The 26,940-nt window shown below is 42.3% G+C and overlaps 1 long non-coding RNA gene across 2 annotated transcripts in view; it reads left to right on the plus strand.

Annotated features, from left to right (window-relative positions):
• Window positions 1–2,061: 2,061 nt before the first annotated feature.
• LOC135330602 (uncharacterized) overlaps window positions 2,062–26,940 on the plus strand; it is a 130,556-nt gene continuing 105,677 nt past the window's right edge. For both annotated transcript variants that reach the window (XR_010392567.1, XR_010392566.1), the window contains exons 1-2: window positions 2,062–2,178; window positions 5,949–6,141. This is a non-coding gene — a long non-coding RNA (uncharacterized LOC135330602). The remainder of the gene's footprint in view (window positions 2,179–5,948; window positions 6,142–26,940) is intronic.

Consider the following 26,940-nt stretch of genomic DNA (forward strand, 5'->3'; position numbering starts at 1 on the left):
TGCTGCGCTGGGCCAGGCCGGGCCGCTGGCCTGCCTGAGGCTCCCTGCCCGAAGGGAGGGGGTCAGCGTGCTCCCCACCAGGCAGCTGGGGGGGTCTCAGAAGATCACCTGGGGGGCCCAAGGTGGGAAAGCTGGGGGGCAATGGGGCCGTGGCAGCTGCGAGGCGAGTGGGGGCCATGAGGGAGGCCTAGCCTGCCCCGGGCGTGGCTTCCCCGGCGGGGACCCGCGAGCTGCCGTCTGCCTGTTCGGACCCAGAATCTAAAATACCCCTCAATCTTTTAATTTAACTTTATTTTTTTAATCGCTCGGGGCGCCGGTTCATTGAGCGCTGGAGGGGCTCTTCCAAAGCCCGGCAGCTCCTGGGGATGAGATGGCTGCTGCGCTTTGCCGTGCCCCTTGCGAAAGGTCTGGTTCAAGCCCATTGCATAAAATCTGCTGCGGGGTTCAGGCTGCCCAAAGGCTTGAGCACTCCGTTTGGGGAAAAAAAACCCAAAAAAACTCCCAGAATCCCCAGTGTGTCAGAGTATTATTTCGTCGAGTGCATGTTGCTGATTTTGAAGGGCCGTTTGCAGCCTTATCTTCTCTGAGGAATGCGCTGCCGTGCGACTGGTGTTTGTGAGATGTTTTGCCTCTTTTCTGTACTTCACAGCTGCGAATTCCAGTTTTATCTCTGCTATTTGGTAGGTCTGTGTTTGATTACTCTGTGGAATCGGACTGGACATGCGACATGTCAGTCTTTTTTTCTTTTCTTTTTTTTTTTTTTTTTGCATTGCAGAAGCCTTGGCAAAGTGAAAAATAGATCTATTCCCTGGCAAATGAGAAAGGTCAAGGAGACACTGTTTATTGACTTCAGTTACCTTGGCATTTTAAATGCGCTGGGGCAAATTAGTCAGGTATTATCCCACTATATTCCAGGTAACCTGAAGGGGATTACGGGAAGCTGAGAGATAAGGTATGAGTGCTTATTCAGGACGACGCAGAAGTGTTTCTGAGCAGCAGGTGTGACTCCTGGGCTGGTCGTGCCAGGGGTTGCGTGGACATGGCGGGGGCAGATGGCTATCCCAAGGACCAGGCTGCCGGGGAGGGGGGGGGTTGGCTCATGGACACTGGAAGGCATCAAGACATCATTGCTGTCACGGGCCAGTGCTCCTTTGCTGCAACGACTGGTTCTTCTCACTCAGCGTTTTAGTAGGCCAAGAGCGTAACTACTTCCATACTGATTTAAAAAGAAAGAAAGAAAAAGAAAGGTGGAGTTCAGTATAGTGTGTATTTTTTATCACTTCCTTTTCTGAGAGAAAGAAAAGGAAATTTTCAGAGCCATGTTTGTTGCTCTTCTCACAGAACTGACTGTATCAGCTTCGGAGGAAAAGGCCTTTATCAGAGATGGAGTCAGATTTGGGCTCAGAAGGTTACAACGCAGTGAAATAGATTGCCACTCTCTTCCTCCTGCTCTACCTTTTGTTTTGGAAATAATTTAATTTTGTATACCTTTAATATTACACCTCAGAATATTTTTATCCCACTTTATTTTGTATTTTTCATTTTTTAAGCTATTTCGTGGTATCGGATGTGCTGTTGGCATTGATGTAGTACATACAATATGACACACAGTTCAAACATTCTATCACTAATTTTATTTTTTCTTTTATTTTAAATGTAATTTACAGTAGCTTCTGCTCAGTGCTGACTGAAATATTCCTTTCTTCCTGTGTCAAAACGTCAAACTATGCTATGAGAGAAAAAAAAGATGTTTTGATCAGTTCTGAGCAGCAACTGCCCTTACTAGTTTTAAAAATAACACTTTTCCATAGAATCGTAGGATATTTAAATTATGATATGTCATATTATGACATGTCAGTATTAGTCAGTGCATAATTCTATTGATTAGTCATGAAATAACATGAAAATATGAAGTCAGAGAACTTCCATAGAACAGAATATATTTTAAAATAAGTATTCTATCTCCTGAAATTAACTTTGGAAATGATATACCTCTTAACCATTTTTTTCTCCTGATTGTCCATTCCTTGAGAAATTGCTGGAATATTTGGTTTTATTCTAGCTCAGATGAAAAACAAGTTTCAAAATGTTCAGCTTCAATGAGAAAAGAAGTTCGGCGTTTTGACGGCTCTGAATAGAAAGTACACTGCTGGAACTGCAGTCAGATGATGATCGCAGGTAATTTTCTTTTACTCTTCCACATTTTATGACTTTATGCAGCTATACAAATATTACCTTATACCAACAATCATCATATACAAAGAATTTTACTTCCATAAAACCTGCTTGTAGAGATTTTAAGAGTACATTAGAGTTTTATTTATGGTAGAATTTAAAACCACGACAAAGCTCTTTTCAGCATCTGAGACACAAGTTCAGTTTTAAGTTTCTTTTGTCAGCAAGAGAATTTAGATGCTAGCTTACACCTAAGTAGCCAATCATGCTGAAGGGGCCACCCCATTCCCCTGTCCTCTCGTTTCCACTGTGATACTCATGGTATTAATGTCAATATGGTTGCATGCTGTGCCAAGTTGATGAGTTGATGTCATTGCAAACCAACCCGGCAAAAAGGATATAGATTAGTTTTCAGATTAATCAGTTCCCTGATCTTGATCACCATTTGGCTACATGAACTCTTGGAGCATAAAGGCACTGGGCAGAGAAGGCAAGGACATGGGCTTATGTGCTCTGGGGTGAAGGCGAGAGCCAAGCAGCCTCAGTTAGTGGCTAACAGGACAAGCACATACAACGCCGTGTGAGAGTGATAGTTAATAGATAAACATAACACCCACTTCCTCCAACCCCAAACAAACAATTCCAATGTACGTATCCTTTTGTGGTCAAAAATGTGAGCATTGAGAATGGAAAAATGGCAGTATCGTATGTGTAGAGCCAAGGTCCATCTACTTTCAACTCTTTCCCCATCCCTCCCCTATGGCAATGCCTGCTGAACTCGAACTGCTCTCTGCTGTCTGTTAGAGCCCCACGTGGTGTAATTGAATGGAGAGTGCTGACGCAACCAAGCCCTCTGTATACATGGGAAATGAGCTACTGATCTAAGAATATAAGGCCTTGCAGCTGCCACAATGACCACAAACATTGCCTAGCTTCATCTCTGTGTGATGGGGCCAGTACCAGTCTGCTGCCTGTGATGTGCTTTGAGGGAAGAAGAGGGCATGTATAGTGGCGGGAGGAGGAGAGGGGGAATATTACCTCAGCAGCCAATAACGTTGGCACTATTTTGGAGTTTCCAATGACCAGTTGCAAGCATTTTACACCTGGGTGCTAGCAGCTGGAATAAGTCACAAAAGCCCTGCAGAATGTCTAAGAAGAGATTTCAACAAGAGCATGTTCTCAGTTTACTCTTCGGGATCCTCTCGGCTTAGCATTTACCACACAGTAAGCCTGGAAAGATTGATTCATAAGACCCATACTCAAAACATTTTATCAAGCACCACATTAAAACCTATTAAATGCACTTAGGATAATTGGTGTTAGAGAACTGAATAGATAGGCTGACTTCGTTACAGTGGGCCTTCCACTTTTCGGGTCCAGTCAGTCCATTCTGTTTCTGGGACTGCAGTCAAAAGTTGTCTTTTCCTCCTCTACCTCTTCTCACTCCTCCAAGCTTGTCCCCAGATATATCTCACACCTCACTACATGCAGAAGGTATTTCCTCTCTGATATGATGGCATAATTGCCCATGTGAATACTCCTTAACCTGTTTCAATTAAAGTGCGTCTACTGTGGCACCAAAACCCTACTGTATAAACTGTTTAAATTACCTTAATCTATTTTGACCGAGTTGACAGATGGAAGAAGACAGCAAGAGGGCAGTTATCAGCAGTGACTTCTGTGATGCTGACTTTGAAATGAGGTGACCAGTGCTTTTGCCAGCTGTGCTTGCCCTTCCACTTTTGTAGGAAGGCAGAATGATAATCTCTCTGTATTATTGTGCAGGCTATTTCTTCTACAGCCAAAACATCTCTGTCACTTTTTTGACTGCACTTTAACCTTGAGTCAAGGTACTCTGAGCTCACCTAAAGTGAGCATGCCCAGCTCATTGCTGAGCTGATGCAGTTATGGCAGGGTTATGCAACAAGTAAAGGCAGCTTTCTTCTGCACTGTTTATTATTTATTAGCATTAAATTTTGTTCAGCATCAAATAGCTGTCCTCAAGCCCTCTGGAAAATCTTATTGCCTAACTAACCTAAAATAACTATGCACCATTTGGAAATGTTGCTATCTTCCTGCGTAATTCCCTTTCTAGGTCATCAGTGCTGGTGCTTAAACACAGCAGACCCAGTATGGCAGTAGAAGGGGCCAATTGCGACCTTTGGCCGTGGGGAAACTTGACTGTAGACTCTCACTGCATTGCTTCCAGACTTTTAAATCACTAAGAATATTTGGTCCCACAGCCTAGGATCATTTTGTGTCTGCAGGGGACGGACACTTGAGTGAAAGTCACTGTGTTACAATGGTGTACCACTCTGTACCATGCTGAACCATGGCTTGTCAGCTAATGAGTCCTGCCTCATTACACTGCAGGGACTCTGTCACTTCTGCCTAGTAGCACTCCCTGTAGTGACTTCTGCAGGGCCTTTGTTGGCAGCCTTTTGAGTGCCTGCAAAGCTTTGCCAGCCAGTTCTCCAGTGCCTTTATCGATACATTCTAGAAAATGGATGACACATGATTTTGTAGGACAGAAACCTTATTTGTTAGAAATGATCATTTTTGAGTGATCTTTCTGAGGACATCATGTTCTTTTTTGAAATTGTTTTAAGCTGTGAAACTTAGTGGTTTGTATCTCAGCTCTTCAGCCTTTTTGAAAAAAGATACAAGCCTGTGCTGTCCTTCCAACCTTTGAAACAGGAACTGTTTTTAATGGGATTACTTATTTCTGTAAGAACCTCATTTGCTTTGCACCTAAGTTTCACTCAGACTCATGAAGGTACCACCACAGGCCCAGCAAATGGGTGCTTTTTAAACCCATTCTTGTGCTCTAGCACAAGCTGTTATTGCTGACAAATTCATCTCTAAGGCAGACTGCTTTAGGAGCTGAAAAATGCAGGTTTGTGGTGGGCATCTTCTCAACATCTTTAGCACTAAAGATTGATGCAAAGGAATCTTTTAGCTTCCCAGAAATGCAGTGTCTGCCTTAACTGTTTCTCTAAAGCCTTGCTGATCTAGTGAGTGCCCCGATTACTTTGCACATTTCCTGATTCAGATTTCATTTCCGGTTCACATTTCATGATTTAGAGACTCTGAGGCTACGTATATCCTAGGATGTAGTGAAGGCAAGTAGGAACAGGCCTGTAAAGCAAAACAATTGGTGTTGAGGATGCAGTATCCACATTCTCCAAATTTCAAGTGGTTTTTATTTTAGATTAGGTGTAGTCTGGTCTCAAGGACCACATTCTCATAGGCAAAGCATATTAAGTAATAACAGTGAGATTTGCTTTAAAAGCATGCTCCTGATCTGAACTGAAGCACTAATGTAGACAAATCCTGAAAGGACCTCGAGTTTTAGTACCTCTGGCTGTTTATTTTTCAAACTCAGTTTTGGATCTTCCTATTTCCCTCTTGTTTTTTTGCCCGCAGTCATTCATTTATCATTGCCTTCATTACGACTGGATTTCCAAACATGCAATTGTATGTTAGTTGGGCCTGAATAGCCTCTTGAATCTTCCCATTTAGCCATATGTTGCTTCCTTAGGGTCTTTTATTAATGAACTACCACTGGTAATGTTTCTGTGTTGGTGCCAGGTGGATTGTTTCTTTTCCCTCTGTAATTTCAGTGATTTGAGAAACTGAACACAGTACCTCTCCAGCTCCCCCAAACTTCGTGTAACAATTATACATTTATGAATGCATTTGTCATAGTCGATTATCTAGGACTTACAACACGCTTGCTTCACAAGTGTCATTTCTGCTCTATTGTTCCTTAGGTCCTTGTTCTCATTCGCTTGGAAGCAAGACAGAACAAGCAATTACTGTCAGCTGCTTTACGACTGAAATGAGGGGTGACCGGCTTTCTGAACTATTCCAGGAGATGGAGCAGAGCTGATGCACTTACCTTGACAAAGAACCTTATTGAAGCTGCAATTTTTATATGGTCTCACTGTTGTGTGAAGGATGATGGTAAGCAAGGCAGTTTAGTAGGGCTGTTGTGGCTAGGAAAAGTCACCTCAAAGTCAAATGATCACAAGTGGTTTGTGAATTCCTTAGCTGAGTAGCATTTGTTTTCATGATGAGGTTGCACATGACATTTGGAAGTAGACCTTACTGGCTAACAGGATGCCATCCTATTGCCATAGGCCTTCTAAAGTCTGCTTTTCAGAATGTGCGTATTCATTTTTCAGGTATATTTGCATATTCTCAGCCTGACAGTTGCATGCCCAATTAGATGCCTGATTATATGTAAACAATTTGCCTGGGTTATTGTCTGGTTTGTGCTCAGTAACTGGGGAACTGTAGGCAGGTACCATTATAAAAATTGGGTCCTTTACTGAAAAATTCTTCTAGTTCTGGCATTTTTCAAGTCATCCTTTGCCCTTCGTGAAATCAAGAATGTCAGCTGTATAAAGGGAACCTAAATTTTTGCTCCCAAATTCAGGCAAGTGAAATGTCAAATCAAAATGATGAACCTGCCTACTAGAGTGGCTTAACCAAAGCCCTGCTTTTGTGCATGAGAACATTTTTTGAGCACATGTGGCTTGGTTTTCATTGGTGCAGGGCACTGAAAAACTGTTCAAAAGATTCTGTCTTTGGCCTGACTCAGCAAGCTACTGTGGAGGCGAAGACACTCTGAGGCTGGGAACAAATGTGCTCTGGCATTTCCTCTTCCTGATGAGTTTGCCTGAGCTGAGGTGCCTTTCAGAAGAAATGGCTTCCTCAGATGCTCCCCACACCCATGGGATTCAGGGGCATCCCTCTTCTCTACCCTCTTCGTGTTGTCCAGTAGGAAACCTATGGCAAGCTCAGATTTCACTTACAGCTGAGCCTTTACCAAAGCAAAATTGAATTAGTCTATTCTTTGCTTCTTTATGGTCTGATAAATGGCTATTATGGCAAATGGATTATGGCTTGCTAATGTTGGATTTTTCTTTTTTTGTGTTTGTGTGTAAGGAATTTCAGGCCTTGCCTCTCTTAGCTGGAGGGTTTTCTAAATGAATGAGGTATCACTTGAGGCTGAAACCTAAACTACTGGTCCCCTCCCTTACCCCCAAGGAGGGGGGGGGAAACTAGTGGGATTAAGCGAATCCTCTTGACTCGAAACCTCATTGACTTGGATATTAAAGGGCGTTCCAGATGGGACCACACTAGGAGCTCTGTGTTCTGTGCTGGGCGTCAAAAAAACAGAATGGGCCTTTTCTCACTTCAATTTTTCTTGTAATGTGGGCTGCACGGTGCTGTAGGGCAATGTTTGACCTAAAAATGAAGGAATTATTTTCATATGTCCCCAAGAGTGACACTTTCAGCCGTGGTGAAGTAGTGTCGACTTAAAACAATTGATTAGAAGAACTGGTGGCATCATTCCCAGAACTGTGCTCCCCGGCATGAAACTGTAGTATGTTTCCTTGATGTAATAGACTGCTTGTGGGAACTGCAAGGGTACACTGGGCAAGTTGAGTTTGGATCGCTTTAAAGTAGCTGAACCTAGGAAATTAGCTTGGAACTGACTGTATCTGACTTGGTCAGTCTAGACAGTGAGTAGAAATGAATGGAGAAGGACTCCAAACTTGCTGCAGTGTTTTTTTTTTTTTTTTTTTTTCCAAATGCTTTTCTGAGTTAACCAGCAATGCCTAGCCACATGCACTGGACATCCAACCAATCAGATAACCTCTGTATTGGGTGTGGGCTTATGGAAGGGGTTGTGAAGGTTTTAGCTCGGTAGCTAGTGTTGTCCATTTGGCCTAGGCCAAAACACCACAGAGTTTTGTGGCAGACTCAAGGCTGTAAGGTGTTTAGGACAGGGGCATGAGCTGAAACAGGGTCAAACACGTGCCAGCTGTTTTGTGGTTGAAATCAATGGGACTCCACTGTCTTGTGATGGATATTTCCTGCAACAGAGAAGCAGATCTTCCCTTGTTTCACAAAGTGCAGTGTGCATTTATGGTGGCAAACAAATAATGCAAAACAGCCCCTTGAGATGTTTTGTCATGGGGCTTGTGAGTGACGGAATAGCTACAGGCTGACAACACAAACAGTTATTCTGCTCTCTGCACCAACCAACAAGTTGGTGTGAACTTATGCCAGTGCATCTGGGCTGCTGCTAAGCAAGGGTAATGTTTTTGGCTGGGAGAGTGTGGTACGTGTAATCTTATTTTAAGATTCACTCTGCTAAATATTTAGATTCCCTTACTGGGACTGTAGAGAAAAACGAAGCCTAATCTCTAGGGAAGTACAGCATTTCCATGGGGCCGAACCACCTTCCCTCCTTCCCTTACTCCCTTCTCCCATGCCTGCTTTGCAGCATGCTACAGAGTGAGCTCAAAACACACACTGCGAGGAGAAAACGAAACTGTCACTACATTAAAATGGGTAGCCCAGTGTAGTAAAACGTGGTAAAGCCCAGCTGCAGGCAGCCTGCTGCAAGACAGGGAATCAGCTTTGTGCTGCTAAGAAATAGATGTATTTTCCTGCAAAAAGAAAATTGTAAATCTCTGTCTCTGTGATATGACTGAACTGCTCTTTGGAATGGAAATGGATTTACTAGGGGGCACAGCATCTGTATCCCTCCTTGGCAGTCACTCTTGTACACATCATGGTGATTGAACCAGGTTGTGAAAAACACATGTAGAGGGGAGGATTTGTAGGCTTTAAGAAGTGCTGACTAGTTTGCAAGGGGTGTAACTGACCTTTTCTGAGGACCTCAGAAGTGGCTTTGCATGTGACAAATCTCCACACTGAGCTTTCTGCTCCCTTTAATCCAAGTGGCGGGGTAGTTGAGGGGGGAGGAGGTTGGGGAGCTGCATTTGGGAACAAGAGTCTATTCTCCTGGCTAACTGTAAAATTCTGCTGGGGTGTGATATTTAGCGCAGAGACAACAAATCTCTCACGGTCTATCCACAGTGTGTGTTGTTACAATTGTTTTGCTGATGTTGAGGCAAATGTGTGCAAATTCCATAATTTTAACCTCTCCTTGCTTCTCCTCCTTTTGTCTGGCCAGACAAGGGAACTGGTGTTTATTGGTAGAAGAGCTAGGCTCGACCCTGCCCCTCTGGTCTGAGAGCCATTAGCATTAGCATCAGTGTTCAGCTGGATAACAGTTCCCAGCACCAAACTTGGACCTCTAGGGTTTGGGCTGCACTGTGTTCAGAAGTTTTCTTTCAAAGCTGTTTTCATGCCATTCCAGCCCAAGATGGCACCAAACTTATCAGAGAGATTATCCTGCAAGATTTAACATTTTACATGAAATCTCATCAGATTGCTTATGGGATTTGGATTCCCTGGACTCCATAAACACTTTGACTCTGATTCACTCTTGACCTAAAGCTTATCTGGAGGCCTGAGTCCTGCTGTAGGCTAGCTCTCTGCCAAGCTCACTTAAAAGTAGGTTACTTAAAGACACGAACATGGACTTACATACTGCAGCAGACCGATGCTTTATTTCTGGAACTGCCTCCTTTCACTGAAGGCCACAGACAAGACTGAAAAACTAAGCTTGTCCTTGGAAAGGATGTGTGTGTTTCTATTTGCCCTTATCTTTGCTGGTGTAGCTGCTTAATGTCCAGAAAATGATCCTGTTCTTTTCAAAAGGATGCTTGTGCTGTTTGTCACAATGACTTTCTGTTGCAGAAAATTCCCCAGACTGGCTCTGGATGTCTCTGAGAAGTATTTCCTTTTACTAGTTCCAAATGTATGGAGCTGTAATCTCATCAAGTGTGTGCTTGTTGCTCTTGAATGGTATTATGGTGCGGGGTGATTTGGGTATTAATTCTTCTGGTCATCAGCAAAGCTGCTGAGTAGCAAATTTGAGCAGCAAATTATTTTCTCTGATTGCATGGATTTTTTTCAATCTTTGTGTAATCCCTCTTTTAAATCTCATCAACCAGAATGACTTTTTTATATCATTTGTATCTAGAAAATTAAAATCTAGAAAATAACAATTTTTCTTGGCAAAAGTAATGAGTTAGTAAAAACGCCATTGGTTAACTACCTAAAGTGTGGCCATATCATCATATGTATTTGTGCATACTCATACTGTGGTCTGCAAATGAAGTATCAGAATAAAAGTCCTTGATTAAATTAATCCTGATGTTTAAATTTGCAGCCAAATCCTTTTCTGACCAACCTCTAAAAATACAACACAGTACAAGCTGTGTTATCTAGGGACAAGCTCTCTGAAGATGCTCTTTGAAAACATGATCGAAAGCAAATCTGAATTTTTGGTGCAATTGTTTTCAAAGTTCAAGTGGTTTTAGGCATCATTGCAATGTCAGTTCAATGGTGGTCAAACAAAGAAAAAAGGTTCTGAACCAAATGGCTTAAGCCAGTTTTGTATTTACTCAGATAGCTTGTTCTCCCGCCTTTGTACACCAGATTTGTTGGCTTAGATATGTTGCATAAAATAACTCTGAAAAAGCTGTCTTGACATCTAGTTCAATTATGCACATAGCTTCTCTGCTGACTGTGAACAAGTCACAGGTAAACTCAACGATGGTGTAAATTGCAGGTCAGTAGTGGGCAGAAGTTAATAAAACTGGCATAACGAGCGTGATCCACTAATTTTTCTTGCACTGTCTTATGCCCTTCTATCGGTTGTTCCTTCTCTAACAATCTTTTCATCTCTGCAGTATGATAGTTTTATGCAGTTTGGGATTAAGGCATGAACTCAGATGTCATGTGTCTGTGGCCTCAGCCCATGGAATCATGATGATGAGCTGCTTGAAGACATGAATTTAGGATTTACCAGAGCAGATCAGAGCAGTGGTCTGCTTAACCTGGCATTTTGCCCCCAGCATCTCAGCAGTCATTTAAAATTGGTGTATATGTATGGATTACACATCATACCTCATTTAAAATCAGTGTGTATATATGGATTACACATCATACTTACTATGTGTAATGATAGTAATAAAGCCGAGTTTTCACATAGTGTCTTTCATCAATAGTTCTCAAAATGCTTTAGAAGTGATGTCAATATTAACATCTCTGTTTTACAAAAGAGGAAAGGGAGACATGGGGAGGTGGATAACCTGCCTGCAGTTATTCTGCAGGCTGGTGGCATAGCTGGCAACAGAACCAGCTGTCCAGGATCTCCATCCTATGTTCAGTCTGTAAGATACAGTGCTCTGAAACAAAAGCTGATTAAAGCTTTTTTTGAAGATTAAAGTCTATCAGCTCCTGTTCACTCAGAAGTTACACAAGGCCAGATTTAGCGCTGCTTATGCTACCTTCATATGCCCATTTCATGCATACATACAGGCAGTAGGATCACTCAGGGCTTTTGAAGAGGATACAGGCTGTAGGATAGGATTATTCCTCCAGACATGAAACATGGTGTAGTGAAGGAGGCTGCTGCCCTGGAGGCTCCTCACTTGTTGCTGAAGTAGGAGTACATGTAAGGGACAAAACATGGGCTTACAGGTGGTGGAAGAACAGCCGCCTGGTAAAGAAAAGTCTAATGCTGGCCTAATCTGGTGCAGGCTATTGTCTGTGTTCACCGCCACAAAGCCTCTGCATGATCCTGGGAAAACTGTTCATGCTGCCACAGGTGGTCATGAATCATATGTTCCTTATTTCCTGGGTGAATTAATTGCAAGCCTAGGGGCTCATTTGCAGGTGCTTGCAGGACCACTGCCGATAATATGCTACAGAAAGCAAGTCTTGCCTATTTCAAATTGGGCACTGGGTCTGACCAGATGCTTTATTTGCTTCAGTTTCCTAACAAGGGAATAATATTGTCTGCCCTGCCCTCCGGGAAGTGTTGTGAAAATAAATGAATTGAGGTTGTGCAAGCACAGAGCGCCAGATTTTCAAAGGTGTTTATTCAAATACAGACAAATGTGTAGGGCAATATACCAAATGCTCACAGCAGAGCTTGGCCTAATTATTTAAAACTCTGTTTAAACATCTGTCAGCATTCTAGGGCTCCTGAAAATACTTTTCAATCTCTAGGCCTTGGAAATGCTAATGCTGTGAGCGCCACAGAAAAGGAAATGAGTAAGGAAGTGAGTAAGGATGTGTTAAGGATATAACCTGAAGCAAGTTTACCATGAGAGGTAATAACTTTCTTTGGAGCCAGTTTGAATTGTGTGTTGTAGATAGTTTTTGCCAATGCTGAACAATTAAGAGAAAACAAGCTACTGAATAGGTACTTGTTAAGAGAGCATGGCAAATTCCATGTGTAGTTTGAGGCATAAGCTGAAAGAAAAATGGCATGTGATCATGTCATTAAAAGCTGTATCATAGCACATTCAAAATAAGAGGGATGAATGAGGCTGTACAACTAGCTGCAAGTTATGAATGTGGTCATTTTACATGCAAAGTCCTTGGTTGCTTAAGAAGAAAAGGAAAGCGATCCTGTGACCAGCCGTCTGCATGCTGACCGTTTAGCTATGCAGGGTATCTTTGCAGCATATGCAGACCTCTTCCACCTGAACTAATAAAGAGCAGTCGAAGGCTGCTATCCCCAGCCTAGCTCAGCAGCACTGTGCTCACAGTTCCCCTGTGCTGGAGAGGTGGGCTGCCAGCACTATCAGTTCTGTGCCAGGTCCCCTACATGACAGCCCTTTGCCATTGCTTCATGTTTGCTGCCTGTCCCTTGTCCTTTCCTGGGTCCTTTTGTCTCCAACCCAGTCTCCTGTCCTGTCCCAGTCTCTGCCTCTCAAAGATCTTAGCTTGATCCCGTGGGCCCACTTGTTCTCCTCACTTGGCAAATTTGTAATTCTGTTCTCCTCCCTCAGGAATTACTTTTGATGCACAGTCTGTCCCAGTTCTGTCTAATCTACCTCTCTTCTCCCACGACCTTTATTTGTCCCCTGCCTCCAGGTCACAGCTCAGTCTTCCATCCCCTGATTTTGTACGTTTTAGTGTCCTTGCTTGGGCTTCTTCTTTAATCTTGGTCTGTTCCTATCCCCAAACTGTTCCTCCCTGATTTATCTCACTTTCTTTGCCTGAGCAGGCTCATGTTTCCCTAAGTTTGCATCCAGACGCCAGTAAGATCCAACTCCTCTTTCTTCCTTTTCTTTCTTTGTCCTCTTTTTGCCCCATAATTGCTCCCTCTCCTTGTGCCTCTGTCCAGTCACCCATCCTGTCTCTTTCTTCTCACCTCTAAGCTTCACATCCCTCTCTGTGTTTCCCCTCCAGCTAACTGTTTCTCTGTTTCCTTCCATGGTGCCAGCTCCTGCCCCTACCAGGGCCTGATCCCCTGTCCTCCTTCCCTGTGGCTGCCAGTTGCATGCTCTTTGCCTCATGGTCCCAGCTCATCCTTCCCATGCTGTCTCCAAATCCAAGGAGCTCCTTCCTCACCTGGCTCCAGTCTTTGCTCCCAATTCCCTGTCACAATTTCTCTCATACAAACGTTGTCCTCCAAACTGTCACCTTGAAACACTGTCTCCGAATCTCAATATTCTCTTTTTTCTTCTTCCTAATCCTTTTTCTCCTCTCAGCATCTGAGTTACTGTACGGCTGGATGCCAGCAGGGGCAGCATTAGAGTATAACAAAGCATAGCTTCTGCTCTCAGGTCTCATGCACAGCCTCAAGCCTGCCTGGAAAAGCCAAATGTAGCCATTGCAGGTTTTGCCTGGTGTACCTACGGTTCGAACAGCAGTAAAGGCTGTGAGGATGGAGCAAGTTCAGAGAGAGTAGAATTTCTAAAAATGTTTCATCTACTGAAATTGAGGAAGTCTTTTCTAAGGATGTGGGCAGTACGGTTTCTCTAAGATTTATAATTAGTCCAAATTCATGTGGACTTTTACAGCAGAGGGTACAGCCATAACACAAAGGCTACCCTCTGCTAAATTTTGTCATCCTCTCCAATGATATGGGAGTAGTAAAGTTCTTTAGAAGAAAGTTCATTAGAATTTTTGCTTTAAGTGGTAAGATAATTTATCATCTCCAAATCTAATTCTTGGAAACAGCAAAACAATTTTGGCTCAACATTTCAAAACAAACAAAAGACAGAATTCCACCTGAGTTCAGTGCATGTCATAAAATTTCAGCCCAAATGGTTAGACTAGGTGATGTGTGCACAAAAGCAAGGTGTTACCACAGATGTGTTATGCTGTGTCATTAACTGACAGGTCTTGCTAATCCCTGTTGGACTTTGTTAATACCTTGTTTCATTTTCTACCTTTCCCCTTTGCAAAACTGTTAGCATTAAAAATGCATTTTAGAGTTGGCCTTCAAAAATTATGGCACGGAGTCATACTGACTGTCTACCAGGCTGTGTGTGTGAGAATTATTTTATCCTGTTTGGAATTTGGTAACCTTATAAGATCTCCCCACACCCTTTCTCTGCAGGAGTCACTTAATTTCTTTGTGAGTTTTGCTGCTAAACTGTGCATAATTTGGGCTTTTCATTGTTCTTACCCTGCTTTTGAAGTTGCTTTGTGATTTTTGAAAAGACGTTAATTTTCCTTTTGTTGTTTTCTGTTGGCCACTTAATCCTTTCCCATTCTAATTGTTATTCTTATTCGTCTCCTCAAACTTTTCTGTTGTTTGAAATGTCTGCCATCTAAAACTTGACTTTGTTCTTCCAACAATGATTTTGGGAGCCTCCCTGCTGAGCTACATTCCAAATGTGTGTGTGGCTATGGATGGGGGGATTTTGGCCTTCCTTGCTCTTTGATGCCTCTCTTTCCTATATCTGGGCTATCAACAAATGCAAGCAGCTCTGAGAAAACACTTCAGTTTTGCTTCCTTTGACACTGACTGCCAGACAACACAGAATCACAAAAAACTGAATGTCACTTTCCAAATCCTACCGCAACTGTGTTAGACTCTACCTTGGTACATTTACCAGATCTGCCTAATTTTTAATTTGTGGGCTGACTAGTCTGACTGTGCCTTAGTCCAGATCATCCGGTTCAAGTAACAAGATTTTTTTTAACTCTCCTGAGCCTCCCAGCTGCTGCTCAGCAGCTCTGCAAACATGTAAGAACTATGTATTTATCTCTGCTATACAGTGGATGAAAACCAGATTCTGACTCTTTTCCTTCACATGTAAGACTCCAATTCAGAATGGGTTGGGATACCTGGAGGTATCTCCACTGACCAGAGCGGGAGTCTAGATGGTTTTCTTGGGTTAAATATTTTCATCTTAGGTTGAAGAATTTCACCTCAACAGACCCTCAACAGTCAACACCCTAATAACCATCTCCAAAGGGAATGTAGGAATTATAGTTGTGTTGACTTTCAAGAGACTTAGGATCTTAAGGCCAGATTTTAAAGCTATTTATTTGGAAAGCTGGGGTTAGACAGAGGTATATAGCAGCAATATTAGCTACCCAAGCCTACAAGAGACATCCTTGACTCTACATTCAGTGGGTACCACCTCCATGCCCTGGAGGAGTGCTATAACTAAAGAACTATTGAATGAAAATGGGACATGGACACCTTCCTTATTTGGCAGTTTTTTCTTTTTCCTCTCCAGATGGATGGGTGTAAGTGCCAAATATTTAGGGATTTAGGGCTGTGACTTTTGCGGGGAGAGATACCTCATTGCAGCCCTCTGTAAAGTGCCCAGTTTCTGGGGAGGAGTGGGATTTAAGGAACCTGATAGTCCTTGTGACTTCATTGTTGGCTTGTTTAGGCAGCTTCTTGCTTGTTGCATTCATTTCTATGGATAACAAAGCAGTTCATCCCTGAAGGCCTCAGTGCTCATATCAAGGTTATGGGTTCCAGTCAGTGGCTGAGGACTCAGCATTGCAATGTGAAAGTCCCCGTTGTGGATCTAGCACATTTTCCACTGAAATGCGTGTGCCCTATTATATTTACACATCTTTTGTCCTGGACAGAAGTGGCTTAGGAACCTCAGTCACTGAGGTGCTCTGAAAAATGTGTTCAAAAAGGAGAATTTGCCCCTTGCTGGACTGCTGGTGACTGGACACAGAGGAAATGTAGCAGTCCAATCTTCTCTTCGGTGGCTGTGTTGTGTCCTGGCACAGGTTGGTTTGGTTTAAAATATTTGTGCCTGCAGAGTTCACTTACTTACAATTTCCACTGGTATTATCAAGGAGAGGGCAACAGTGAAAGGAACTAGTCTTTGCATCCCATGAAAGGTGGTGTTCTTGATCAGTGCTAAATGTTTTCTCTTTCCCTAACACAGTAAAGGCTCAGTCCTGAAAACTTTGCTCATCAACTTTTGAAAATGCTACAGCCTAACATGAATCTACTCCTAAGCCAGGCTCTGTTTTGCTAACTACAGTCATACACAGACTTCTTAATGGCCACTGCAGGTCTCTTTGAAGCGATAAAGATTGAGACAGCCTCTTTTCTACTTCCACATCTGTTATTGTAAAGCTTCACCCCTTGGCTCCTTCATGGTCTCAGCCAGTGCTGAGAACTGGCTTTGAGTTTGCTGAAGAGGCTAGTGTCTGGAACCGGCCAGTTTATTGGTTGGCTGCTGGCCTAAGGCAGCACTTGCTGAGAGGTTTGTAGGCCAGAAAGTGCTGTCCTGATGGCCCCATGGCACACACATTTGCTATTTTCCATCCAAAATGTTTTAGTTCTTGAGAAAGCAAGCCTGGGATCAACTGTGAGGCTTTGCAAATGTCTGTCTCTTGACCATACTGTCTTGGACAGGAAAAACCCAACCCTAGAGGAATTCTGCAAAGCATCAAACAGTTCATTTAGGGCTCTATCTGAATACGGCTGGTTGTAACTGTGCTAGGTATTGCAGGAGCAAACTTCTCCCCCCCGCCAAGGGAAACTAGCAGTCCTGGGAGAGATCCAGTTCCTGCTGGTGTAATTGTGTCAACAGTTGGGATTTCAGCAACAGAGGCTGTGTAACTGGAGGTCTCATCTCCTCACCATCCTGACTGTCTTAGCTGGCCCACCATAAGTCTGCAGTGTGGACTTAGCCTCATCCCAGCACTCCACCCTCTCCACAGCTTCAAGCCAATAGCAGTCAAACCAAAATCCACCCCATTCTACCTGCCAGAGAAAGGTCAGCTTCTGCGCTGAAAGTGTGCCAGTTCTCTAATGGATGTCCCAGGCCTGATTCAGGCAACACTCTGTATTCAGTTCCAGGCGAGGAGCTTGCCTCTTCCCCATATGAAACACTGCCATATTTTTAACTTGACAGTGTCTCAAGCTAATGACAAACTGTGCTTTCATGAAAACTAGCCAATAATTCCTCAGTGATGCTCGTTTGACTGGAGGTGATTTGCTGAGAACACACTGCTGGGAATCAGTAAACTGCTGTAGTTCAGTAGTCCATTTTTGTCAGATACAATCTTTACTTCAGTAAGTTCATTAGCCTCACGATGCAGCAGTAACAGAAAGCCTCCCTTTTGACAATTAGGATCACAAGGGAGGGTTTGGGAAGATGATTGCTCCCTCCTGGGAAGAGATGAAAGACTACAAGGGTAAAGAGAAGAGATTTTTCATTATAGATCTGAAGATTAAACCCGAGGGACTGCTTGTGCTGGAAGTCTGCCTTATGTTTTGTATCAATAAGTGAATTTCAAATGCCTGGCTCCTAGTCATGTTTTTAGGTAATGGTTCCCTAGTTTAGCTCACTCTGATTTCTTGGAGGTGGATAAGTACATAATTAAATATGTGAAACAGTGTAAAGAAAAACATGATTCTATCAAAGCAAATTAATTGCTAGGTCTGGTTTCGAACTTTGTAGAGTCAGTGCAAACAATGAATTTGCTACATCTTCTTTAAGTCTTTCCCTACCACCTTGTCTATTTACATGATAATCCTTGGCATTAACTGCAAACAAACATAAAAATAATAATTTTATAGTGCAAATAAAAAATAGAGGGGGAGACCTGCTCCTCATGTATATTAAATTTTCTGTGTTGTCTGGTGTAAACTAGTAGGTGTAAAGTATATTTAAGCCCCCATTAAGCTACTAGAGATGTATAAAGGTGCCTTCCTGGAAATGATAACCGGGTCATTTATCTTCTGTCACGTTTGTAAACAGATGTTTTCTTAAATGGCAAAGAAACCTGTCTAATAGCACATAACAAAATATTCCCCTTCATGCCAAGGAGTTCATGCGGAGATGGAAGTTTAGCAGAAATCTGAGCCACTGCATGAGTGGTTTTGGTCTATAGCTCCATGGACTACTCCAGTCTCTGGAGTGTATAACCTGGCACTTTTCAAGAATGCTAAATGGAAAGGAAATGCTGCCACTTTGTAGTACAGGAGAGGGAAAAATATGTGCTAAAGACATACTTTTAAATGTGAGAAAAGCTGAAACTTCAAGCAAGGCTGTGATGGGTCTTTACACTAAAAGGCTTATTTGAAGGAAGATGTGTTTCTGGGGTCTCCATCTGTCCCACACACCCTTACCTTATCCTCAACCTCAGTCTATCCTTTTAGGATTGATACATCTTCCAGAGAGGCTGAAGAGAAGACAGAACAGGAGAGAAAGAGGGTCTGTCTACTAGAAAGCTAATGCTCCTCTATTCACATGCTTGCTGGAATTGTGTGTGTACCTATGTATGATTTTTAAGTGTGAGGTGTTTACATTATGCTAATGCTGTTTTTTGGATTTGGTTTAATTTCTTTTTTTGATTCTTTCAGTTATTTTGAAAGACAGAAAAATACTTGGCTGCAACCATGTTGAGCTCTATAACAGATTGGTTTTAACTTCTGCACCCAGTCCATCACTGTTGTGAACAAGGAGCAGAGAGCCATCCACCTTGGTTGCTGCTGCTCTTTGACAGTTCCTGGCATGGCTGGCTTTCCCAGAGGAGCAGCAACTCAACGATTTACACTATGGTTGTGTATATGCTATTGTATAATAGCATATTTGAGGAAATCTCCCATTGCTAGACTGCTGCCAGAGACAGTAAGTGGGAGAACTAGTGTTGGCAGGGCATTGGAGTTTTTAACCATCAAACTGGCTAATCCTCTGGGCATTCTGCATGCCGCTCTAAATAAAAACAAGGGCACTTGTAATCCAATTCAGTCCTGGGCATGGCTTTACTCTTCTCAGCTCATTTGCTGGGTCCACATCACTGATTCAGTGCACACTAGTACATAAGCCTTACTGAGTCCTCAAGATCTCCTCCTGCTTAATTCAAATAGATAGAGAATTGCTACCAAATTTTGTGAGAGCAGAATCAGGTTTTAATACTGGATTATCAGCCATTTATAAAGACAGCCTAATTTTATTGATTTTTTCCCCCTTTGACTTGGCCTTGCGTTATGCTAAAAGCACATACAGTTGTTAACCCAATTTTCAGAGTTGTGATGTGTCCTGCAGCATGGAAAGGATCAGTGCTGCAGTGGTGATTTTTTCTGTTTGTACTCAGAGACTGTTGTTTTTCTGCTCTCTGAAATGAAGGCTGAGAGAGTGAAACATTAGGAGCATGGCATCATAAAAAAGGTTCAGGCATCATGTTACTCTCACTGAAGATGCTAAAAACTGGCTTTTCTACTCATTTGTCTGATGCTTGTAGCTTGACCATATTTTCTCAATAGTTTAAAGATTTAGAAATTGGCTTCCTCTGCAGCAATACCTGAAAGCAGTTCTAAAAACTCTTTGGCTCACAGTTGGAGTTCTTCATCCCAGAATGCCTCACTTCCAGTTAACCTGGTTCAGTTCAGAGCCTCTCAGGCTGATCCACAGGTGCAGAGAAGCACTCCTAGGTGGGCATTCACCAGCCTACTCATCTAGACCCCTCTACGCTAATTGTGTCAATCTGAGCTGACTCCAACACCATTTCTCCTATGAACTGTCTTTTTATCTCAGTCCAGCTACCCTCACAGTCTAGCTATACCTGGGCCCTCCATCTCTGCTGTTCTCCCTAGATCCTATCTAGACATCCACTTTCCTAGGGCTCCATCTGCGCTGTTCCTCCTTCCTTGCTCTCTTTATAGAAACCATCACCTTGGACAGCCATTTTCTGGTCCCTCTGCTCCAATCTAACTTCAATAGCGTGTCTGCAGAAAAGCCATGCAGATGAAAAAAGAACTTGCCTAAGCACAGATTTCATCAGGCAGCCTACCTCCTGAAAGCGTGATTTCTGAGGTCAGCGTCCTGTGTGTCATATTTTCTTCTCGGTTTCTGTTTTATAAGATAAATTTATAAAGATATTCTGTATTTGGAAGCCTTTCAGGATTCGTAACTCCCCCTAGGATATATTTGAAGAAGTTTCTTCTATTTGATGCCAGCCTGCTGGTCTTGACAAATTGTTTCTTTCTCTGTGTTTCTAGTCTTCAGGTTGCTCAATTCACCTATTGTTTTATTATGAGCAAAACTTTTCAGGCCAAGAGTCTCAGAAGTGGCTAATTGGTTACCCCACCTGAGGTGCCTTCAGGAGTCTCATTTTCAGTAGTTATTGAGCAACTTGAATTGTTTCACTCCCTTTGTCTCTTTGTCTCTGCTATTCAAACCCCTATCTTTCACGGCCCTGGAGTGTCGGGGGTGGCTTGCGTCTCGACTGTTGAGCCCCATACCATGCTTTTCAGATAGCTGAGAAGAAGGGTAGTCCCATTTCACTTCACAAGTAGGAGATGGCTCCACACCAGTCCTGGTGCTTTGCTGTGGGACTGGGCTGCGGCTGAACCAATTCTTTTATTTATTTGCCATCTGAGAGGCCAATCCACATGGCGGGAGAAACTAGCTTGGTAACTAATATGCTTGTGTGCGGAGGTAGAGGTAGATCTAAATCTCAGCAGAAGAGAGAATCGGCCCCAGGTCTCTTAATGAATGCTCCAGCCGGTCCTTATATGAGCTATGACAGCAGTGGGACACCATGCAAGAAAGGAGTGACTTTGCCTTGCTCTTTTTGAATAAAAACGCTGAGATGCCTCAGTATGGGGGAGGATTCAGAGAGTGGGTCTGGCATGAAGTGAAATATTTCATGCAGCTCAGAACAAGACAGCTGAGCCTTGGGGTGGATGCAGGATTTCAATGTGTGTCCTTGGCACTTTCTCTGAGCTATCTGAAGCTTCTTAAATGGACTGTTGTGGATCCCTTTGTAAGGGCAGATCCCTCTGTAAGGGCAGATTCCCAGGCAGCCTATAAAGAGTCTTGCTGCTTAGCTTAGTGCTGGGAATCCTACTGCATAGCCCAGTATTAAGCAGCAAAACAAAAACATTAAGCAGCTGCAGTGCTGACTGCTGTACGTCCAGGTCCATTTGTAGGTAGGCACTACGTCAGCAACATGGTTTACAGAAGCACAAAACTCTCATTGACATCAGATCAATTTGTAGGTCTTCTGGATACCTTCTGGATCTATCCACAGTCCCGACTACATCATAACTTTGGGGGGAAGTGCTACTATTCAAAATAAATAAATGACAATGCATCTGTCATACAGGAGGACACAATAGGCACTTTCTGCAACACTCAAGCCTGTGTGATGACTTTAACAAATTGCAAAGACGAGCTCTGAAATATTTTCTTCTCTTTTGTATTACTGATTAATCCAGATCCAGACTGGCCTTTCTGCCTGCAGTAGTCATAGTGCAAGTCAAATACAGCAGAACACAGAATGATGGGGCTAACATATGTTTAAAAAATACCTTTAACCCAGTAGTAATTCAGCTTTTATTATTCCAGAACTAAAGTTAGAATTGCTGGAACTTTGCCTCCGTATGTGCACATGATGTTCCTACTAGCTACAGAAACTTCTCTAGTCAGACTGAAAACATCTTTTCTGGTCTCCCTTCGTCACAGTAAAATTATTTTTTCACCAGTGAATTTGTTACTAATTCCTATTGCAAAGCAATTCATCTACCTTCTTTTGCCCTCAAAATGTTAGCTGTGTTTTTCTATCTAATAGACTAAACGTACATTTTTTACAGGAGGCTCCTCATTTATTCAGCAGAATAATCTGTCTTGAGAAAGTGTGTCACTAAGTGACAGTGTAAATCTATGTTCATTCTTTTATCAGGTCTTGATTCAGCCTCTTAGGAGTGTGACCAGCCACCAGATGAGCCATCCAGCAACAGTAAGCCAAACTAGCATTTCAAACATGTGAACTGGCAATTTCCAAGTACAGCAAATGCAAAGGTGTACATCCCAGCACTTTTTACATTTTGATTACTTAGTTTAACTACAATGTCCTGCAGCATGCAATGGACCTCAGCAGAACTACCTGTATGGTCAGAGTTTTCTCGTGCTTAAGTACATTGACGAATCAAAATATCTACTTCTTGCTCTCCAGTGTAGCCTAGATATTTGTACTGCACCATTGCCTGCAGTAGAAACCTCTTTGGAATGTCTTTTCAGTGGAATTTTTAACTTGAAATGTTTTTTTAAATGAAGAGTGTCATGTTAGCCAAAATGGAAATTTCCTTGGCAAAAATATCTGGGTTTAATTATATTTTTTATGTTTTCCATTAGGAAAACTGAGAACTAAAAATCTTGGAGTGTCTAGCAATCTGAACTTAAAAAAACTGGCTAGCTGTCATCTGACTAGCTGAATTCTTCTTCTTTTCTTTTTTTTTTTGATTGTGGAAAACTGGAGAATATTTTGTGAGTTTCAGTTTTGTGGTGAAAGTTTGAAAAATTCTATGGAAAAATGTAAACAAATTAAAATGTTTGTAATTATTGTAAATCATTTAGCAAGTATATCTTTTTACAGGACCCCCCCCCACACACCTGTACTGTGTCCAGTTCTGGGCTCCCCAATACAGGAGAGACATGGATCTACTGGAGTGAGTCCAGCAGAGGGCTACTAAGGTGATGAAGGGACTGAAGCATCTCCTGTATAAGGAGAGGCTGAGAGAGCTGGGACTGTTCAGCCTGGAGAGGAGAAGGCTGAGGGGTTGATCTAATCAATGTGTAAAAGTATCTGAAGAGAGGATGTAAAGGGGATGGGGCCAGACTCTTTTCAGTGGTGCCCAGTGATAGGGAGAGAGGCAAGGGGCACAAACTGAAACACAGGAAGTTCTTTCTGAACATGGGGAAAGACTTCTTTACAGTGAGGGTGACTGAGCACTGGAATAGGTTGCCCAGAGAGTTTGCGAAGTCTCCTTCCTTGGAGATATTCAAAAGCTGTCTGGACACAATCTTCGGAAACGTGCTCTAGGTGACCCTGCTTGAGCAGGGGGGTTGGACTAGATGATCTCCAGAGGTGCCTTCCAACCTCAACCATTCTGTGATCCTGTGATTCCGTGACCTGAACTTCCTGGTGTATTCTGAAAGCAATCACTTACTTTGTCCTATTGAAACGTATTCGTTCATATTTGCACTACTTTTAGGTCGCTAATTTGGAAGGCTGGCTCCTAGGCTGTCTGTGTAATCAAGAGAGAAAACCTGCTCCACGGCATGATTCTGGACATGTAAATTAGGCTCTTGCTTTGAATTTCCTCTTGGAGGAACCTCTCTCTGTCCCTTGACCATATGGTATGCCCAGGGAGACCAGCTTCCAGCTGGTTGCTTTAAGTTATCCTTTGTTGATATCACACTCTGACCAAAAATAAAGAACCTAATTAAGATATTTTCTGGGAACATTGTGATGTGTGAGATTAGCTGCATGTATTTGTTAACATAAGTAGGTTGTTCTGTGTGTGCAACTGCGTGTTTTTCTGTGTGTGAGAGAAAGAGAAGGAACGATTGTGTGAATCGCTAAGGTTTCCAAAAATATTCCCTCCCCAGGAAAGTGTGTCTGCTAGCTGTCTTTCCCTACCCATCCTCTTGAATTATTTCTCCATCATTTTAGGCATTTTTGTCTCTCGCAAGGCATCCTCCTCCCACAATGTCATCATTCCTCCCTTAGCCACTCTTCCTCTCATCTTAGAGCCCCATGCTTTTCTTGACGTAGTCAGAAACTCTCCTTCATGCTTTTGCATGCTTTTGTAGTGTCTTTCTCCACCTCCCTTCCCTTCAAGCCTGCTTTCTCTACTTCACTGCTTCCTTGCTGCAGGAGCAGGACTGCATAAGGACCTAAAAGGCTGTCTGACCCCTATTCCAACCACTTGTCTGGTAAGAGCTGAGAGTAACCTGAGCAAATGTGAAATGAAGTGTTTCCGTGGGGTCAAAAAGTTGGAGAAGAAGCTGAGCATGGTTTCAGCATAAGGTCATGCAGCAGACAGTTCTCTTGCACGCTATCACAGCCTTTGCCTTGGCAGGGCTTGGAAGGGGCCCATAGCTTCCTCCTTTCTTATTTTTAAAGCCCCACCACACAGACCCAGATTTAGACCTAGACCATACCATTTTTGCTCCTAGAGGAGAATGTGAGCCAGCAGACAGTGGCAAAACACTGCCTTGTATCCTAATGTCCCTGAATCCACTGAGTCAGTCATCCTTTCTAGGGAGGGAATTATATTAATTTGACACAATTTGTTCTTGACAAGCCCAGCTTAGCTGTTTCTTATTATCTTCTAAGTACTTGCAAAATGATAGTTTAACTACAGTTTCTGGTTTTCAGAGATACCTGTTTTGCTGATGGATCTGTAATTTTCCTATCCTTTTAGAGAAGTACTGTGTTCTCCTGAATCCTCTTGTACCTCCCCTATCCTCTATCTGCTCTTGAAGGTGAGCAGTAAAGGCTTTCAGATTACTACAGCTAGTTCCTTATACATGCAAGGGTGGATTTCCTTAGGCCCTGATTATTTGAACACCTCTATTCTATCAAACTGTTTTTTAACACTTGTTTTTTACACTGAGGTCTACCTTGCTATGTCTTTGTTAATACTAAGTTGTAGTAAACTTTTTTGTGAACACTGAAAAAAGCATGTTATCATATACTTTATATCTCTGTGGGTTGTTCTTCTTCCTGCTTGGAAAAGCACCTCTTTTACTCCTCTAATTTATTTCTTCTTGTCTTTATGTCCTTTGTTACTTGACATTCATTTATTCCTTTGTGCTTTATGCTGTTCCAGTTCATTCATCCTTAGTTATGTGCTTTTGCTTCTATTATTTGCAGAAGTCCTTTTTGGTATTCTGGTCACTGAGGAACTCCGCACTGCAGGCTCAGAGGTTGTATCAAGACCTTTCTTTTGAATCTTGGTGGTTTGCCACTGCACATTCAATGTAGTATCCTTTACTAACTCACAGATATCCCCAATTATCTTTCCAGAAGACTCTACCAGCCATTTGCTTAGCTGGTGAAGTCTGCACTCCTGAGCTCTATTCTCCCTGTTCTGCTGCTCTCGTTTCTTTTTCTCAGAATGCTAAACTTTGTCATGTCCCTCAAAGTATCTCTCAATTTGTCACTTGCCAATCAGTTGGAATCAGACAAAAAGCACAGTCAAGCCTTAGCAGCTTTCTCCATCCAAAATAAAAAGCTGCACTTAACAAGTTGCAGGCACTTGTCCCACTGAATTGTTTGTCCAAGAGATACCCATCTACCATCAGGGTCATTCTGATATTTGCTCAAGAAAAAGCTTATTCATCTTCCTCTCCTTATGTAGGTGGTCTTTAGTAGCTTTCTAACATGAGATTGGTGCCTTTTTTTATTTCTAACCAGATGTTCAACATCCTTCCTTGAGACTCATAGATCTATCTGATGCAGGGTAGATGAACCTCCACTTTTATTCCTTGCCTTTACTTCCTGTTGTAATGTTGTCCAGAAATTTGTCCTGCCAGCGAGGTGTGACTGAAATTAGGTGCATGTTAGGTAGACATGGCCTTTAAGAGATGAGCACTACATTGCATAGTCTACATCCTGCCCTATATCATGGCCCTGAGCTATGACCTCCATGGAGCTGCACATGGACAAATTGATCTCCAAAACATTTAACTTTCTTTTTTTTTCTTTTTTTTTTGGTAACCAGCAATAATGCACAGAACAACAATAACAGTGGACTATACCACCAAACTTTCTGCAATAAAGCATATTTACTATCAGCCCTGTGCTACTTCTACATTTAATAAGCAGATTCCTAATTTGCAGTTTCTTTTGCTTCTGGTTAAATAAGTTCTTAGATGAGCGAAATCTGATTCCTTACTGAAACGGTTTACTTCCATTGTGAATTTGCTAGTTTGTTATTACAGAGTTGCACATGATTGCTAGGCTCTGGCATTGCTTTGGATAGGGAGAGCGGGGGAAAATCACTGAAGTATTTAATTTCGGGATGATAGACCTGCAAATGAATGTCATAGGTCTTACAAATGGGAAAGGGGGCTCAGCCTGCTCTATTCCATTCTAATTAGAAGCTACCTTAAGCCCAGGGTAATAGATTGGGTCTAAGTAATCTTTCTACTGCCTTAATAAGAGATCAAGTGATTTTCACATGGTTTTCTCTATTAAACAATTATAGCAAGAGCAAAAATATGCCTACAGACCATGGCTGGGCAGGCATTTTGTCATATATCTCTCTCTGGGATGATTTTTGAGCTCTTTTCCATTCATACAGTGTTCATCAGCAATGTTTTTTTTTAATATACTTTCATTGTGCCACGTGGCAGATTTATGTATGTGTGTGTGTGTGTGTGTGTGTGTGTGTGTCAAAGACTCTCTCACTCCTTTTTCTCTTTATTCCTTTCTAGTCGTCCAGACTCTTGGAGACAGGGTGAGAGAATATACCACCTCATTCTCCCTAGGCTATTGAGGCTATATTTAGTCCTGCTCTTCACAATCATGTAAGAAAAATTTCAGGCAAAATATTCTCATTTTGGAATTACACTTATTCATTTTACTATATATATATTTTCTATTATCTACATATGCTGTGTGATACTGGCAGAAAAATTAAGCAAATTCATAGCTCTTCTGTCCCAAAATTCCTTTTTTTTTTTTTTTTTTTTTTTTTTTTTTTTTTTTTGGTAAGCAGTCTTTCTTCTGTTGTTTTTAATGATGCTTTTTTTACTGACTACACCACCAGGCCAGATAAGCTGTGTGATACTGACCCTC

The sequence above is a fragment of the Dromaius novaehollandiae genome, chromosome 1, assembly GCF_036370855.1.
Source record: "Dromaius novaehollandiae isolate bDroNov1 chromosome 1, bDroNov1.hap1, whole genome shotgun sequence".
In the NCBI taxonomy this organism is placed as follows: Eukaryota; Metazoa; Chordata; class Aves; order Casuariiformes; family Dromaiidae; genus Dromaius; species Dromaius novaehollandiae.